The sequence below is a fragment of the Prinia subflava genome, chromosome 3, assembly GCF_021018805.1.
Source record: "Prinia subflava isolate CZ2003 ecotype Zambia chromosome 3, Cam_Psub_1.2, whole genome shotgun sequence".
Taxonomy (NCBI): domain Eukaryota; kingdom Metazoa; phylum Chordata; class Aves; order Passeriformes; family Cisticolidae; genus Prinia; species Prinia subflava.
Window position 1 is genome coordinate 76,570,499 of NC_086249.1, and position 19,399 is coordinate 76,589,897.

The window sequence follows — 19,399 nt, forward strand, 5'->3', positions numbered from 1 at the left end:
TCTTCTCCAGGAATTAATGTAGTAAGGCAAAGTAACAAAATTCCATGGCATTGGCATAAAAATAGATTTGTCAATGACTTTCAGAATTCATGATATCATAGAATCATAGAATGGTTTGGGTTGGAAGAGAGTCTAAAGATTACCTAGTTCCAACCTCCCTGCCATGGGCAAGGGCACTTTCCACTAGATCAGCCTGCTCAAAGCTCCATCCAGCCTGGCCTTGAACACTTCCAGGGATGGGGCATCCACAACTTATATTAGATCATCCTCCTTGCTTACTTCCATGCTTATCTTTCTAGTCCCTCTCTACAAACAAGGTTCCTAGGTGTGGTCTTTTCAATCCCACCATGGGGATCAAGCAGTTCTGTATTTGCTATTCCATGTGGAGTATAACCAGGATCTCACACAGGCAGGAATGCTGCTGCTTAGGCTCTGCCCACTTGATAGTTTTGGGTCCTTCTTGTAAATCCCCAACAGTGCCACAGGCTTTGACACTACACAGGACTCCCAATAGGCTCAAAGCCTGCTCTCCCATAGTATGAGTTCCCATCAATTTCCTTTCCATGTGAGCAGATATTTAAAGCAGAACTTGGTCGCATCGTCTTCTTTCCCTTCATATGTTTGCCAGATGGCTTTATTTAATGTCTGTTCTCTGGATTGGCTCTTAGAGTGATTTCTTTTTCTTCCTTTACATTTGCCATCTGCTGGTCCAAACAGCTGAATGATACACTTCCTTTTCAATCTCATGGCATAAATTCATTCTTGCTGTCAACCTGGCATCCAAAATAGTATGCCAGGCAGACTGGCAGGTCTGGGTAAGGCCTTGCTCCACCAACGGGAATTTTCTCCTTGTCCCTTTAAAAGTAGGAGCAAAGTTTTTAAGTGGGAACAAAGTACAAAGCCAGAGCGAAAGACAGGTACCAAGAAGAACTCTGGACTGTGTTGTCTCAGTGATGGGAAGTGGTCTGTTGTGGCTATTTTTTGGAAGCAGGATTTGCAGCCCCAGTTGCTACCAGTGTGTGTTCTTGTACAAAGAGAAGACATCGAGTTGTGCAACAGCTAAGGGCAAAGAATTGCATGTGTACTTCCAAAAGAAACAAATGCTGTGTGGGGAAAACTTGACTTGGAACCTTTGAATCATTTTCAAGGGTCTTCAGCAACTGTCTTGCTCTTTTCAGTGAAAATGTATGAGGACTCTTGTGAAGTAACTGATGTGGGACCATGCCTGCACCCTGCAGGGTATCCAGCCTGGGCTGCACTGGCAGTCTGTTCTGGCAGTGCCAGAGCAAGGGCTTGCAAAACTGCAACAGCAGCTGGCTGGGAAGTGTGTCAGGATGAGGGCAGAAGCAGCACAAGAGGAAGAAGGCAAAGGTGCCAAAAAGTCTTGTTATGACCCCACCTAAATGCCTAACAACAAGGTATTACTGAGTTGCCTGAATGCGCATGTTTTACCCGTCTTGTTATATTAAACTCAGGATTTTTTAGAGATGATTCTGTCTCTTGAATGCTTGCACAGTTCCAAGCACAATAGCTTCTTGTGCTGGCGGAGTCCCTTGAATACTGTAAGAATACAATTAAATAATAAGAGCAGTAAAAAGCTTGATGCTATTCATACTTGAGAAGTTCTCAGATAGCTCTGGACAAATCATAGCAACAGCAACACTCTCAACAAACACATTTGCCAATCTTCTCATTACTATTGTGGCTTTCTTTTAAAGGTAAAGACAGAAAAAATGTCATGGAAAACATATTAACTGTATTTCATATCTGAATGCCACAAAAGACCAACAGTTTATCCAAATAATGTAAGTGAACAAAAGCTTGAGAACTACTTTAGTGCTTCTCTGTATACTTAAATTTGCAAATACACTTGCCTTTTTCTGTTTCCCCTGTGGTTTTGGTGGCTCAGCTGACATCCATAGCCTGTCTACTCTCCACTTGCTCTGGGAATTACATGGTCAAGTAAGTGGGAACAGTGTGAGGTTTGCAGTGTCTTGATCTCTTAACATTTAGATAAATGCTGGTACTACAGAGCTGGTCCTAGTTTTCCACAGCTTCCTAACTCAGTAATGAAGGTAATAAACCTAACCCGGTGGTTCAGTGCCCTTGGTCTCAGCAGCTGTGATCCAATTCCCATTGAAGCCTAAAGAAAGATTCCTTAATTAGCCAGTTAGTGTCAAATCAAGTGCAATTAGGTTCGAGTACCACTGAAGAATAAGATGTATAAATTCTTTTGCAACGCAAATTCCTTTGCTGCTGAACTGTATGGAACTGACCTACCTGCTCCAGGTCTCCATGTAACCTGACACTTCATACACCACCCAATGTTCAAGGGAGGGGTGCTGAGAGACAGATTTCTTGAAGTTCCCAAGCTGCTTTATATGCTTCACATTGGTGGTTCACAATCAGATTTCTGGTTGTCACCATCATGAATGGAAGGATAAAAATTCAGTGACAAGTTATGAAATGTTACATCTGCTCAAAATGGTAGAACAACCAGCCAAAATCGATGTGTCAAAGAAATGTGTAAAACAGCTCCAGATTTAGCCAGATCCAGCACATGGCAGGTCTATATTTGAAAGCTGCATTGGTACAGATGTTAGTAGGTGTATGAATAAAGGATAGGAAGACCGTTGCACCAGTTTGCATATCCATGGTAACTAAGAGAGGATCTCCTGAGAAAAGGGGCCGTGAGATGGGAAAAGAAACAAAGAATTCTTTTCCCCTTTAAGGGCTAAATAGTTCACACTATCTAGTGAGATTATTTAGGCTGGGGACATGTGTGTCTCTGGATTATAAAAGCAACAAGGAAAAGAGAACAATATGGCATCTTCAGTCCTCAGAGGGCTTGTCTAGCCTGCACTGCAGTCCATGTCTCTGCATGTTCACAGCTCTTGTTCCATCTAGCCTGAAGCTGATGCAAACACGCCCAGTGGCCATACAAACAACCCATATTAACATGCATAATACAGTACAGTACCCAAGACATACATTGGCTGGTTGGGATGTGAAGGCTACAGAAAGAAACAATGCCTTCTATGCAGCTCTCAGTATACAGTATTTAGGCACAAATCATAGAACCATTTAGGCTGGGAAACATCTTAGAGGCCACTGAGTCCAACCTTTAATCTAGCATTGCCAAGTACCAGTGTAGCTCATTTCCCTCTCTGTGTATGAGTATGTTCTGAATACATTTATGATGACATAACTGCATCTGCTCTAGGCTGGGTTCAACAATCTTTACTGTTTCATGATTAGTCATAAAATTTCTATTACTCTTGAAGGACAATGTCCAGAGAAAGTATAAGCAATTTCAGAAGAATTAAAAAGCCAAAAGACTCTATGCAACACAGTGATACCACTGTCCTCACACATGTGCCTACTCCATTACTGTAATGATTCAAAGGGCAACCACTTGAGTTCCCAACTCTTCTGTGTTCCCCAAACAATTCTCACAGAACTGCCATCTATTTCCATTTCCTTACAGCCATCATTGGAGCAGGAGAGCAGTACTAACACCAGCACTGAACTGAGCCCATCTGGACTGGATTCGGGGTGCCTGCATGTGGAGCTGCCAGGCAGAAGTCAGACAGAACAGAAGAAATAGGCGCTATCTTCCATGCTGCAGAACATAACCTCTGAAGCAAAAGGATGAAAAATTTCTACAAATACAGTTTCTTTTAATAATCTCCTTTTCTTATTCTCTTGCTCCTGCCACAGTTTTTAGCTTTAGGTATATGAGTCTGGCAGCTCTCTGCACATGGTCCAATTCTCCAGCTTATTTCTGGTCAGGTTTTCCTTGGGTTTTACTAGAGGCAAGAAAGACTGATATCAAAACGAAAGGAGAATAGAAAGAAAACTCAGGAAAACAAAGCCTTTATGTACTCAGAAAGTCATCTGAACATCCAAATATTTTAAATATATCTTCTGTTTCCATGCTATACTAATTACATGGTATGTTTTTAAATGGTTTGTTTTAAAATAAGTTGTGTGTGATGTAGTTACTGAATATTGCACAATTTGATAATTACACAGCAGAGCAAACTACTTTCCTAATCTGGAGTAGGATGTAAAATTCTGCAATGCCTTTAAGAAAATGGGACTTCAGTACCTTTTGGTTTTTTCAATGATAGGTAAGCCCAGGAAAAAGTAATTTCCTATTTTAGTTTGTTTTGAAAGTCTTAGAATTGACAGTTGCATGTAAACAATTTACACCTTCACTTTTACAGCTACATGAAACCAGCATTGATTTATGCAGCACCCAATGTCATTATTTCTTGATTAACTTCCCTTCAGGTTTTCACTGCAAGCCAGTGATATTTTATTAGAGATAACAGTGATACTTGTATTAATTTCCTTTATTATATTCAGTCGCTTAAAACTTTGGCAGGTGGTGTAACTTTCAGGTCCTTTGAGTTGGGGGACAAAAGGATGAATAACTTGTGATGGTGTAATTGGAGTCCACCCCATATACAAGAGGCAGGTTATAGCTGCACAATGAACTTTGGTTCTGACACACTCACCCTTGTGCTTTGACTCAGCAAAGTAAATAATGCTCTTTACAAGCAGTCTGCACAAAATTGCCAGGGCGTTCTGATTTAACGCACAGCATGTTATCAGGCATTACGCATCCAATATCATTAATTAAGACATTTAAAAACTGAAGTGGCTTCACCCAGTATTTGGAAACTTACTGTTCCTAAGTAAAGTGGCTGAGTAATAAGAAACATCACAAAGACTAGCTAAAAGTTGAAGATCATTTTGATAATGAACCTTCTCATGTAACCTTCTCATGATAATGAACCTTCTCATGTAAGTAGACCAGTTGCATGTTCTTATCATAGTAGCACTCTTACCTTCACTAGCAAATGGCTTTTGCTTCCTTACCCTAACTTTTTAAAGCAGATATTGTCTCCAGATCACTACAAACTGCACAGACTGTTGTGGAGTAAAAAGTTTTAATAACATCACAGCAGACTCTTGGGCTGAGCTAATACAAGCACTCAGCTTCAGTCTAAAATTCTAATAGCCAAATAAACAGAGTTAGGATGATGCTCAGTGCTATTGTAAATTCCAGCCACATTCCATACATGAAGAGTGTACAGAGAAAACAAAATGGTGTAATCACTTATAAATACTATGAAGAAAACTAGATTGGTCACTTTTATTTTGCCCTATGCTTCAGAAATAGAGGCTATTAAAATTACAAGTAGTCAGATACAAAACGCCAGGAGGAAATGAGCCTTTATATTAAGGAAATATAGCTGACAAATGCAGTGCTTTGTAGAAGCAGATGTGATTGAAAAAACAATGAAATACTTTTCAGCAGATTTTGCAAGTTTGTTTTGTGGAGGTGGAACCAGGAAGCCCTTGCTGGAGATTCCCACACCATCATCCACAGATCCAAAGTACCCAGGAGCTCAATGGGAAGTTGAGATGTACCTATCTGCACATGTAGTCCTCTCATTTTGTTGTGATTGAGCTATAGCTTGTGACTTTCATTCACAACAAGACAGCAAATCAGTTGAGCTATTAGACCAGACTGTTGAAGCAATGTAACTAAAAACTGCAGAATCTGATTTAAAAGTTACCGTCTAACTGTCAGCATTTTGCTTTGACTAAGAAACTTGCTACATCAGGATCATTGCAAGAGTTGCCGAGAATATTTCAAGAAAACTGACCAAAAATCTTTTGTATATGCATGACAATTTACAGTGCTCTCTGCTCACAGAATTGTTTCATATCAGAGTCACAGGATTAGCTATTGCTAAACAAATCCTCTCACCGTGAGAAAGGTCACAGAAACAACACTTTAGAGCAGACAGCACTTCCTTAAAGCACTCCATGAGAGTCCAAATAGAAACACTCATGTACTTGTGCTAACACTGCTGAGTTACACAAGCATTGGCAACCATTTTAAAGAGCATAATTCTGTCAAAACAGCAGGCCAGCTACCGTTGTCCTCCCATATAGTGCAGACTCAATGCAAATGTCAGAAGAGCCAGACCATTTACTCGGTTCAGGTATTTCTGAAATGGACTAACCTTCAGTGTCATAAAACTTTAAACTTTGCCTGTTCAAGGCTTGAAGCCCACTTGGGGATCCTAGAATATCAGATAAGCAGTACATTATTACAAACCCATGATTTCAACTTGCTTTTAGAAAGAAATATACTTCTTTTTCTCCTATCATCTTCCACTGTTAAATTTTAAGTTAATAACCCATTGTGACTGGTTTAAGCATTACTGAAGCAATTTAAAGCAAGCATAAAATGCAAGAGAGCTTCCTTATCCAAGAATATAATGAAAGCAACAGATCATCATCTTCAGATGCATGGCAAGTCCAAAGAAGGAACTGATGTTCTGGGGCAGAAGAGGTGTCACTTAAGATTGCTATCACAAACGCAGGTATTTGTATGGCAGAGATGTTTTTGTGCAAAAGAAGAAAGCAAGGAAGGAGAAACTATGCAGGAAAAACAGTAGTAAAGGCAGCAGAAAGTCCGAGGGAAAGCAAGAAGTGTTATTTTAAAATATTCCTTAAAAGGGCTAATGACAGAGCACCACTTCACTGGTAGTAGAACAAAGTAGGGACTAATGCTCAGAGAAGCCTCCCTCCTCTTCAGTGAATTCTACTTCATCCATGGAATCCAGGTTTGTTTGGGGGAGGGTTAATTACCAGGATTAGATCTGGCTTCATCATCATACTAACATTAACTAAAAGCCTGGTTTTGACCTAGGTTTTGACAGCCTCAGATCTCATGTGAATCCAGGGACACAATCCAATTCTGACCTTGCAACAGATCCTTGTTCTGTCTTGCCCACACATGGCTTTACTCATACACACTACATTGTGATCTCAAATGCCTGTGCAAAAGTGGAAGCAGCAGTAGCAGACTGACTTTCACATGGCTTCTGTTGATTTCTTTCACAGCTGTGGCAAGAATTAACTCTGGCACACTTGCCAAAAGAAGCAAGTGAGCCTGTTCTACAGCCAAGAGGCCGCAGACAGGACAACAGCTCTGCACCACACGGACACACAGGACCCCACAGGAGCTGTGCTAGAAGGCTCCCTTCTCCTGTGCTGAACTCCATCCACCTCTCCCAGGAGCCATAATGCTCCTCACTGGATTCTGCACCCCAGCTTACCAGACACGTTCCCTTCGCACCATCACGGCACCCGACACGACTCTCCTCCAGACACATTTGCAGGTACCTCAAACTTTTCCAGCACATAGAAGTAGCCGATTTCCTGAAGTCCTTTTGGCTTCTCAGCTGACTGCACTATGTGCCACAGTTTCTCAAAACTAATCTGCTTGAAACTTATGAGGAGAACATGTCAACTCATTCACAATATAAGCTCCTCTACAAATATGTAACACAGATTGGAACTGACATTCAAGATGACCCACACCCTATATAAGCCTCACAAAAAACTGCCTAGTTATTCACTTTTCCAGCTTGGCAAACTAAGCCTCCATATTCAGTGTCAAGCTAAAACATTTGTTAAAATAATTCTTGGCTTCCTTCCACTCCAAACAAATTCATCAAACAGATATTTCAAGTCATTTTTGACTCAAGCAAGCAGAAGTAGGAAGGTACAAAAGTAGAGATGTAAGAGCCTTCATTAATTAGAATATGACTTTTTTTAATACACCTTTCTCTTCCACATAAGGGTAACAGAGGTTTTTGGCTATTTTTGAGGTCACTGTCTCCAATTAAGAGAAACGCATGAGCTTTAAACAAATCAGACAACCGTGGAACAATTTTAATCCCTGAATGAATAAATCCCTTGGGGGACGTGGCTGCAGAGAAATCAATGGGCAATTCTATTAAGCCTTTACAGCAAATAAGGCACAATCTGGCTTCTACAATGAACCTCAAAGCCACAGATCCTGTCATAAGAATTTATCAGATTTGTGTGATCAGTCATCAGTGTACAGAGTCCGATTATACCCAGAATATCTTCTGCTTACAGCAGCTGTTGGAGCAGCGTTGTACTAGACCATCTTTGAGTTAGGGGCTATAATCTTACAGCAAAAAAGTGACAGAAATAAGTGTTAGCTGGGTGAATACTCATTTGTTCCAGTGAACTCCTACTCTTGTCAGCACCCTGCTGCCCAATGACCTTACCTCCAGCTCTGAAGTGTAAAGACGAGTGTGAGCTGTGACTGTGAGAAAATTGGCATTTGGTCCCACAGCCTTTCACAACAACACATAAATGAACTCCTCTGCCCTACAGACTGGAAGTGCTCTCTCTAGCTGTGGCATCAAACACAAATCACTCATACCGTGCTATAAAAAGTCCACAGACTAGAACAGAAAATAGAGCTGTGCTTAAAAAAAAATCATCAAAACAGAAAACACAATTTCCCCTCCCCTTCAATATACCTAAATGCTCACCTACTGACACCTGCCAGGGTGAGGACAAAATCACTTTGCTTGATGTGGTTCGTGCAGCTCCATCTCCAGGAGCCTCTGCCTTGGGCTGCATCTGCTCTTGTAGGTGAAACACTCTCAGGACTGTTCTGTGGCACCAAAGACAATGCTTGAAACCAGACTGCTAAACTCTCATGATCTTCAAAAGAGGTTGACTACATCTACTCCTCTTGCTGAAAACCATCACCAGCCTATCCAACCACAATTTTGGCCAGTACTGTTCCAAGAACCACAGTTCAATGACAGCCTGACCCAGGAACATTTCCTGTGCTGCTCAGTAGTTTAGATGCATCTTCCCAGTCCACCTATCCTGAACTGTTCAGATCTGAGGCATGTCCAAGGTACATAACAGCTGCCTTCTTTACTCATGGAACCTTCCACCAAACACAGAAATTTCCTTTCCTTGAAATCAAGGTATGTGAACAAGGAAAGAGGGTGAAAATGACACATATACAGCTACTACCCAGACAGAGCTATACTGCAGACATGGCACACCCAGTGCTCACAAGTTCAGAAGTACTCCCTAGGAGCACCCACTCTTGAGATAAATAGTTATTGAGGGTCAGGTTTTCACAACCATTAACACCTAAAGGTAGAGATGGGAGCCATCACTTCTTGAAGTGAATAGAATCATTTATCCAATAAAATGCACAGCAGGATTTTCACGTTAGGTGTCTCCTCCCTATTGCAGTTGACTGGGATTTATCCCTGAAGATGTTAAAAGCCTCTGTGTTGAGTGTGATGCCTTTGTTATCCCTTTACATGAAAATACAATGTCTCTAATCCATTACACTGGCTTATGAAAGAAAGAAATACAGGAGTAATAGTACAGGCAAGTGTTTTCCTCCCTCTGCTGGGTAAAAAAAAATCACACCTGCATATTTCAGCTTTGCAATCTTGCTTTATCTCTGAGCAAACAAATTGAAGTCCTGTGGAAGCTGCTCAGGTAAATTTCAACATTGCCTGGTAGTGTGAGACATAAGTCAGGCAGAAATAGTTAAGTAGTTTAATTCACACTGGTTTGGCATTTAGTCAAAGAGGTTTTGTAGACATAATCAAAAAAAGGGATCTGTAAGTCATTAGAAAGAACAAATAATTTTCACAGTGACATTTGACATTTTTTCCCCTAGCATCCTTTCACTGATGCAAGTTACCCAGAACTATGTAATCTGAGCAACCAGTTTAAAACACTGAGGTACAGTTGGCACCTCACTTTAAAAAAATAAACCAACAAATAAACATAGAACTCCTTTATCAGCTGGTTCAGTAGCAATTAGACAAACTGAGTTTACAGTCTGCACCATACTTTCATCTCACAATAAGACTTGAAAAAGAGCTAGGCTACAAGATCAAATAAAAAAATCTATACCTGTGCTCCCATGATTTTGTAGTAAATAAATTTTGACAGAAGTACATATTTAACTGAGTATTTGAGAGCAGCAACCTTTACAGTATTTTATAAAGCAGGCTGCTGAGGAACAAGAAATCCACGGACAAGATACAGTCTGTGACTTCACTTGGATAATTTTGGACTGAGTGATTCAAGGGGAATGCATTAGGACAAGAAAGAAAGTGAATCTGTGTCCTGCCAAATGGGTCTGACAGCTCTTCCTGGGCTGCAGGGAAAAAATTCTCATTTCTCCTAGAAACCAATACTAGGACAAAATTACAGCACACACTGACACAAGAAAATGCTATTCATTAACAGTTCCTATAAACCTTAATAGCAAGCAAGAGGGACAAACGTAAAAAATGTTGTCCTTATTTTAACAATTGATTTCCTTTTCAGAGTTAACTTAGAACATTCATGTTTGGAAGTTAAATCTAAAATAAATCTAAAATCTTAAATGGGCTCCATTTTCATAAACTGTTGAGTACTCCTCTAAAAAAAATCAACCTTTAGTTCATCCACCTTCGAAGTCTCAAACACATTAGCTACCTAGGAAAATTCAAGACACTTCACTGCAAGTTCACACGATCTTCCCTTTTTAAAATCCTGAAACAACAGTCCTAATGAGAACAGCATTTTCTTTTTCTTGCTTAGATTATGTGCCAATGTGGCAAAATTCAACTACCACTGAAAGCTTGAATGCACTAAGCAAGATATGGAGAAGGATCTCTGCAAGTCTGCATGTTCATTCATGTCTACAAAAACTGACATCACACAGATTAAGAGACTGATTGGAGTATTTTAACTGTTTGCTTAAATGATGATCAACTCCAGGTTTCTCATCTGCTCTTTTTGTTTCACACTGTCTTATGTATTTGTTTGTGATACGCTGCAGAAGAAACTAAGGGCTGAATTCTGTTTGACTAATGACATCAAATAAACTCTATTTTATTATGATGCTGCCACCTATAGTCTTTCTGAACACCACAGTTCTGCACAGTTTTGATTTGCATTTAAATTTCTAAAAATTGCATTGTTTATCTTTTGCTAAAACTTTCAACATCACCCCACCCAACCAGGAAAACGTCAAATAAAATATTTGGGGGAGGGACATGCTTTTGTCACCTTTCTCTGTGATTTCCAGCCCCACCAAGTAATCTCCCCAGTTTTGGATACTCTGATGTTCTCTGATGAAGAGAATGCTTTCAGAAGGTCTGAGAAGAATGGGTGACTGTGAGGTGAATATCTGCCAAACCAGCATAAATGGTTCCTTCCAAACACTAGAGATCTCCGCCTGAACACACTACACAAGCAGCCCACAGTGCAGAAGACAGGATGGAAACCAGATCAGAAGTCTCTGTGAGGCCTAATGGAGAACTCTCACCAGATTCCCCCACATATACTTCATTCATGCTCTACTTCTGTACTCTGATTAGGACCACTGAACAGAGACATTAATTCTCTTCCTCTCCCTATGTTTTTCTGTACTATAGTTTTCTGAAGCTAATTTATCATTAAGTAAAAATCAGACCTCAAATGAGACAGACATGCATGCCTTCCACTGCAGAGCAACACACACAGTGATGTGGACCTGGAATCTCTCTGTCCTGTGGTCCTACCAGCCGAGACCTAAGCCATGGGGATGTTTTGCACAGTGCTCCTACCTATGAAACTGTTGACTCAATGGTGATTTATTAAACACTACACCAACTCGAAAGGCCTGTAGCTGCAGAAATTAGCAATTAGTTCTTCTTCTAGGAATGGTATTAGTTAGAAGAACAGATAGACAGATCATGTGTCTGTCCCTCCTTAACCTCCAATTTGTCCAAGTACCTGTGGAAACTCTTGCATGTTTCCACAGTCAGCTGATGCGGTGCAAGTCCTGCATCTGCCCAACCCCTCTATACCTTGAAAAAACCTTAGTAATACTGATTCCAGTATTAAGGAAAAATGCCACAACTGTAAGATTAAAAGAGCTACTAATTTTGATGGCATACAGTGCCCTGAGTCCTTTAAGTTCCACATTATATTGTATTTATAGCTCTTTTGTTCAATTCTAGAATATTTTCCATTTTAGGAAGGAAAGAAATCTACTAAAGTGTAGAATTAAACAAACCCCATAATTCTAAAATACAGGCAACTGATTGCATTGTATTAGACAATGAGTTAGAAGATGAAGCAGTTCCTTTGTTATATTCTACTTCTCTTTAAATAGCAGAGTTGCCAAACCTGATGTGATAAAAGAAGAATGACATGGAGAATGAGAACTGTGTAATCTTCCCATCTCACTCAACACTTTAAGATACAAAGGAGTAAAAATGCAACCTGTCTCCCTTGCCCTGAACGTTTATGTGCTGCAGATAAAAACCAAACAAACCAAAACACACTGAGTTTTTAGCTTTTCAGGGATGCAATATTAAACATAAAAATAAATTGATTTTTTAAAAAAATAAACTCCTTTTCTGCTAAAAAAAAACAAAGCAGACCTATTGAGTGTTTTTATCCATAGAACAAACAAACTGTTTATGGGGACTGTATCTTAGCAGTGCGAGCTGAAGCACTTCTTATAACTGTGTACTCTCAGGACTGTCTCGCCTGTAAACTCAGACATTACCCCTAAAATCACTCAGTGTTTCCATAAAAGAAAAAGTTGTGCTGTCAAGTACTGTCGAGAAATTTTCCTTGAAGGACTCTTTTCAAAGCTGCTTCTGTCTTAACTTGGTGACAAACTTCACCAGAGAACCAGCTGGCAGAGGACACCACTGGATGGATATGCCAGCTTATACACGTGTAGGTTGCCCATCCTCCTGGAGTGACTGATGAAGCCTGCTCTGAAGCAGCTGGGAGAACCACGGGGCTGAGAATTCTGAGAAACAAAATGCACTGGAAGAAATACCAAAGAAATCAGTGTCCTGTTTTATCTCATTCTCTTTGAACAGCAACAGGCTGGCTAAAAAAACATGTGCCCTCAGTAAATACTCTTATAACTACACTTCACTAGACTCATTCAAGGTCATGAAGAGTCAATGGTGATAAACTGCTAAGAAGTCCCACTTCATCTCTTATACCTGTTTGGATGCAAATTTCTCTGAGTCATTGATTTAATCTTCCTCTTGATTATTTCAAAATCTGTCAGAATTTAAGGCATCACCAATGTCTCCAGTGACATTTGCTCCCAAGGTGCGCTTCAAAAGTGCTGCATAAAAGCAGATACACCACATGCTGTTTAAAGGGCTCCAAAATGTAACTTTCCTGTTACATTCCTGCAACTACTGGATAAGCTACTACTGCCAAGAGTAATTCTGTTGGCTCCCTTTGAGGCTATATAGAGTACAGGCATCAGGAGTAATAGGACTTGCAAGAAGTATGAACACAGCAAAATGGTACCCTTGAAATTAAGACAATGATTATTTAAGTCTGAGCTTCACTAGAAGCATCACTGCTGATCGTTTTCACAGAAACATCTACTAACACATTTACACTCTGCTCCAGGGGCCAACAGACCCAGTTGCTTGGCTTTGAGCTGCCAAGTCTTTTAGTTTCATCCTGTTATAACTCATCAAACAGATGTAGGCATTTTACACTCACAATTCTACAACCCACTACGTGCACTCTTTATAGACACCAAAAAATGGAGTACTCCAGAGTTCTCATACTGATTGCATTGTTTACTTTTATGTTCAATTTCAAAACTTTCCATTTTAAATGTACTTCAGAAGAGTCAGACACCCCTTTGCCTCTTATATTGCACTGTTTTACCCACATCTACCTCCAAAACGTTAATCAGATTTGATACTGTATCAACGTTCTTTTTGATCTTTCCATTAATAACTTTAGGAGATGACACAGATTTAGTGAGCCTGTCTTACCTTAACTCTCTTCATGTGTAGTGATGGAAGGAGAGAGGCTGCAGTACCAGACTGAGAAGGCACTGGGGGGGATTTGTGCAAGTACTGTGGCCAGTTCAAAAACAAACTGCAAGGATCCAAGCTTACCAAACCCAAATAATTCTGAGGGAGTTCTGCTGACTTGACAATGAGCAGCAATGCACAGAAATGCTTTGGTACAGATAAAGCCATCTTCCTTAAGAGACAACATCCATGAATGGATGTTTCACTACAAAAAAAATGGGTAGGAAAATGTTCCCCTTTCTTGACCTTTTTGCATAGACTCTCTCTTTAATAATACAGAACCATAAATCTTGCAGTAAGAGAAGACTGTATATTTAATACCTTGGATAAATTACATTTTAAGATGAATTTCCATCTCTCTTGTGATTGTTAACTCTCTTCCAGTACATGCACAGCTGGGAAATGAAGCAGCTTTTTCTAAGAGCACCTTACAATCCTGGTATGTACAGCCCTCATTCTACTGCCTTCCAGCAAAGATTTCCATGTTCAAGTGGATGTCCTTTAGTATTTTGGACTTCAACAAACTAGCCATATTCAGTTCATCAGCACCTACAACTGAAGAAAGGCACTTCTAGGCTTCTGTAACAAAAAGATAAATGAACTGTGCATTGCTGGGTATATACTACATTTGATGGGCCAAAGACTGAGCTTGCTGTTATGAAGCAAGATGGAGAGAACAAGAGAACTGATGTGCTAGGTGTGCAGGGCACTGGGCAAGAGATCTGTGACACCAGTAACAGCAGACTTCAGAGTCACCTTCTCTTTCTGCACAGTGAGTGCCCTGCAGGTCCCTATCTACAACGTGTACTGGTTATACTCTCCAGTCAAAGACCAGTTGTGCTGGAGTGGAACAACTGGGCTGTGAGGCAATGACCATTGATTTAATCTTCACACAAAACAGGGAGAACTTGTCTATGTATTGTTAGACATTGATGATTTCACACTTGTCCTGGTGAATCTGAAATGCAGTTTGCTACTGCAATAAATATTTGCCTGAGACATTTCCATAATTCAATCCTATTTTCAGTTCCTTGATAACAGTTCAATGCCAGTCCTTGTCATTAAGGAGTTTTTCTCCTCCTTTTTGCTACTCTTTTGTCTTAAATGCAATAAAATGCAGGATAAATCCTGAGGCTACCAGCCAAGTTCTGTACATCTGTTAATGTCCTGCACGACAGAGGACAGCAGAGGCGGTCAGCACCACCACAGGCTGAGTGTGAGCAGAACCCTTTCCTATGTAGAGCTCAAAATAGCAGGCAGCACACCCTCATATGGATGGGAAACCACTGCAACACTGCCAGGTTAGCTGTTTTTTTTCCAAGAGAAGAATTAGACCCTATACACCCAGAAGCACATACTAAAGAAAACATTTTTTAATTAAAAACACAGCAGAATTTAAGTTCACAAGGTCTCTGTGAAAGCAAAGAAACATGACCTTCTACTTTCTATAAACTCTGGCGTCAGTACAGAGACAAACTAATTACCCATCACTATAAACAACCACAGACAGTTCCTACCTCATCAGTGGATAAGCCTAAATGCACCTGCTCCCTTTCCTTTAATGATAAGCCAACTCCTACCCTGAAACCGCCTTCTTTCAATGATTAAAGAGCTACAAGGCAAGTGCCAGTAATAAAGTTACATTTTTTTCCCTTCTGTAATCTAATCTTTGCCCTGTAGAAACTGCTGATGAGAGCTCAGTTCCACTTCAAATTTACATAAAAACAATCCATATCTTGTTGCATGGAAAAGGACTGTTGCCCCACTGTTTATTGGCATGGTGATGCAAAGACTGAAAAATTACTCTGATGCAAAAATTATGTACAGCCTTGTATCAGCATCAAATAGGCTTTGATGCATGGTTGCTATTTTTGGAAGCTAATGATCTGTGAGTGATAAAGCAAATGAACTTCTTAATGATGACAAATACAGGAGAATGTACAGCACTGAGTAGAGAACATAATGTCCAACCAAAGAAAGATTTATGGGAGATAGTTATGGTACCTAAGATTTATAACAGCAAAATAAGAGAACAGGAAAAGCTCCTGGAGGATCTTGTGTGTCTACCTGGAGTAACAATTTACTTTCAGAGAAAGGATGGAATGTACAGTCCACCGCATGCTCCCAGCTGATACTTACATTGCTGTGGTATTTATACACATATAAAGCCTAAGACACGCATTACTTTATCCAATTTAAATACAATTAAAATAGCTATTTAAAAAAATAGGTTTTTAACTAGCATGAAAATATGCAAACAATTAGCATTTATATTGTTGGGGTGTTCCTATAAACTTCTCTTTATATATGGGGTGGTTATCAGCTAATTGTATGGCAAAACTGGCAAAGTGATGTTTTCCCAACAAAAATTTCATTGTGCTCTTAAAAGAGATTCCTCTACAGTATCCTAAGACCCATCAGTGGCAATTAAAATTCAATACACTAAATATACTATGGACAGCGAAGTTTGTCAACAGAAGCTAGCATAATAATGAAAACAATGCATTTGTGGTATTTCAGGTCTCGTGTCCGAACATATATTAAAGAGTAGGAAAAGTCACAGCATTTTTACGGCTAATTTCAGGGCAGAGGATCAGTCAGCATTTTGAGAGATATCTGAGGAATGGGAGAGAAAAAGCCACAGCCTTTCAGGGCAAGAGCACACTGCCTGCTGCGCTCGGCCTGCCTGCAGGGAGCGGGGCTGGCGGGAGCACAAGCCTGTTCCCACCCTCGAGAAACCTGGAGACGCCGGCTGCAAGGAGCCCTTCGTGTACAGGGACACCGGCGTCCCACTAGCGCATGGAGCCTCTAAACTGAACTCCTGTTTTGCTTCAGGTTTAGCGTCTCCCGTCGCAGTGCTCGCAAACAGCCTCGGGAGCGGACGGGGGAAGGAAGCGGAGCCCTGCCCGCCGCCCAGCCTCCCCCGACGGCAGCGCCCGCGGCCGGGCCCGAGGGCGCCGCTGCCCGAGCCCCGCGCTGCCCTCACTCACCTGCGGCCCGTGAGGGGCGGCGCGGCCCTCGGCGGCCCTCGGCGGCCGTGCCGGCGGGACAGCCGTGCCGGCGGCGGGGAGCGGCGGAGCCGGGCGGCGCGGACCCATCCGAGCCGCGGACCTGCCGCCGCTCGCCCGCGGGCCTGCCCGCTCCTCCCCGGGCCGCCGCCACCTGCGGCCCAGGACCCGCCCGCGGCCGCGGGACCAAAGGCGAGGCGAGCCCGCGGCGCTGCCGGGGCGGGCGGGGTGCGGCGCTCAGGTGTTTCCCACCCCGGCAGGACATTGACCGCGGCCGGGTCACAGAGCAGCGCGGGGTGAGGAGAGGGAGCGGAGCGGGCACTGTGAAAGGGCGATTTCACCGCTACAGCTTTCCGCCTCGGCTTTTCTTTCCCCCTTCACCTACCCTACGTGGCATAAGATAGCGACGAGCCATCTCCAGTTTATTTTCTGGAGCGAGTGTTGGAGGTGGCGGGGTAATTGCAGCACGTAGCTGCAGTCAGGACCCTTGCGGTGGTATCAGGGTGAAAGGCTTTAGCTGAAGCTCCTTGCATTTGTGAACAGTGGAGTCCTTGGATCTTCAAATGGGGGGCTTCAAGCTTAGCTTCTATACAAGGGGTACGAAAGGAAATCTGGACGAACTGACAGGAGAATTGACCAAACTACGATCGCGTAGTTAGTTCCCCACTTCGGCGTCTTATCTGTTCTAGTAAATTTCTCTCAAACTTGTGCGTTCCGAGTGAGCACATTTCTCTCTCTCTCTCTCTCTCTTTTTTTTTTTTTTTTTTTTTTTTTTTTTTTTTTTTTTTTTTTTCTTCTTCTTCTTCGGATTCTCTCCCGTGCAAAGTCAGTGACTCTGAGGACAGCAGTTTTGGATAGAAAATACAGGTGTTGTCTGATAATTGAATGAACACTACACTGCCTTGCAGTCCAGGGTAAAAGCATTAGAGTGAAAAATGCTGTGGAGGTTGATTGTTTCTTAGGGCACTGATAGGGGAGGAAGAAATGAAAATGGAAAGCTGGTGCACACTGACTCAGTCTTAAAATGAAAAATAATTTCACCACTGCTTCCAGAGCAGTCACTGAGGGTCAAAAAAGCAATTCAATTATAGGTTTTATTTCTGTCAAGTAGCATTGTTTTAAAAATATTCATGCTATACTGGCAAAAGTGATTTTATGAAATATTTCTATGTGCAGGAAAGACATACCCTCATGTAAAGCAAATCTGAGAAGTGCATTGTTCACTTGCCCGGTTGCACTGCAGCTCTGACAACAAAGACATTTTCTGCTTTGTGTACTCTATATAATTGCTTGGGTGTAGGCTGCATTCAAGATAAAAAATGTTTATTCTTCTCCCACCTCAGGAAATAAAAGCACCAAAAATACAAGAAGCCCAAGACAGGAAACTTAAAGTTTCCTAAAGTTATTTCAGCAGTTTGCATCTGCTGAAATAAATTATTAAACTGCTTCATAGATTTTAATGAAAATCAGATGTGGGACAGCCTAGAGAAAAATTGAATTACAGTTTATTAAAAAGTCAGGTAAAAAAAGTCCATTGGAAGGGAACATCCATGCCTTCATACGTAATGTTTTAATTACAAGCAAATTTTGTTTTTTCAAAGTTTATTAATAAAAAATCTGATCCTTGTCATGAAATAAGGTTGTATTTTAATATATTCAATCCAAGTGAGGTCACATGAAAATTTTATCCATCTTATCAAGCTCTTTTCTTCTGTTTGGAAAGTGTCCAAAATGTAAAACTAACTGAAATATCTTTCCACGTCTTCAGATAACTGTGCATGTTAATACCACAAAGCTCTGGATGATTCATTCATCTTCATTTCAGTTACTCCCTCTGCTGGGAATTAGTGTGAAAGTTCAGAGGATCAGAGGAAAGATCATTAAGAGTGCAATATATATTAAAGTCTCTTTTGCTTCTTTTATTAAAAGATCATACTTCTTTATAGACCCTCCATTCTGTATCAGTAAATCAGTTTGCATTTCTTGTTGCAGGGCTGTTCATTCCAAAATGATATGGAAGGAGAAGTTAATGCAAATTAACCAGTTAAATATGGAATGTATACTAAGTCCTTATGCATTCTACTGTATCATTGTAACTGCCAATATCAAAGATTAAATAAATATAGAAAAGCAACTGAGTAACAGAACTGCTGAACTATATCTGATGCAGATAGCCATGTTGCTAATACTCCAGTGCCTACACTGACACCGACAGCGTTACTTTGCTCGAGAAGAAATGAAGGGGATAGAACAAAAAATTCAGTTGTAGTACTACCAAAGACTACTCTGTACCATGAACATCTTATTTGCTCAAAGACTAAAACCACTTGCTTTAACACTGACAGCAGAATCTTAACTCTGATTACACGTTGCTAAAGTTCAGGCTTTATTAGTGACTGAGAAGAAGAAGAAGAAAAGATGGAATGATGGCAGTGGCCAACAGATATATTGTAATGGAGATACCATTCTCTATCCAAACGTCCTTCTTCTTCTAGAAAGGACGTTTATTTTGCAGAAAAGATAATAAGGAGGACGATACCATAGATACTGAATTCTTTCTTCTACAAGCCCTGTAAACCAGTTATGCTCAAGTGAAATACCTTCTACTGAGTAGTGGGGACAGTTTCCTTTGCCACAAGTAAGCAAACTTAATGA

General features: G+C 40.9%; 1 protein-coding gene across 2 annotated transcripts in view; it reads right to left on the reverse strand.

Annotated features, from left to right (window-relative positions):
* Nucleotides 1-17,108, reverse strand: part of CRACDL (CRACD like) — a 66,568-nt gene extending 49,460 nt beyond the window's left edge. For both annotated transcript variants that reach the window (XM_063392568.1, XM_063392567.1), the window contains exon 1: nt 16,727-17,108. The gene's annotated coding sequence lies outside the window, so the exon portion shown is untranslated. The remainder of the gene's footprint in view (nt 1-16,726) is intronic.
* Between the last annotated feature and the right edge of the window lie 2,291 nt (nt 17,109-19,399).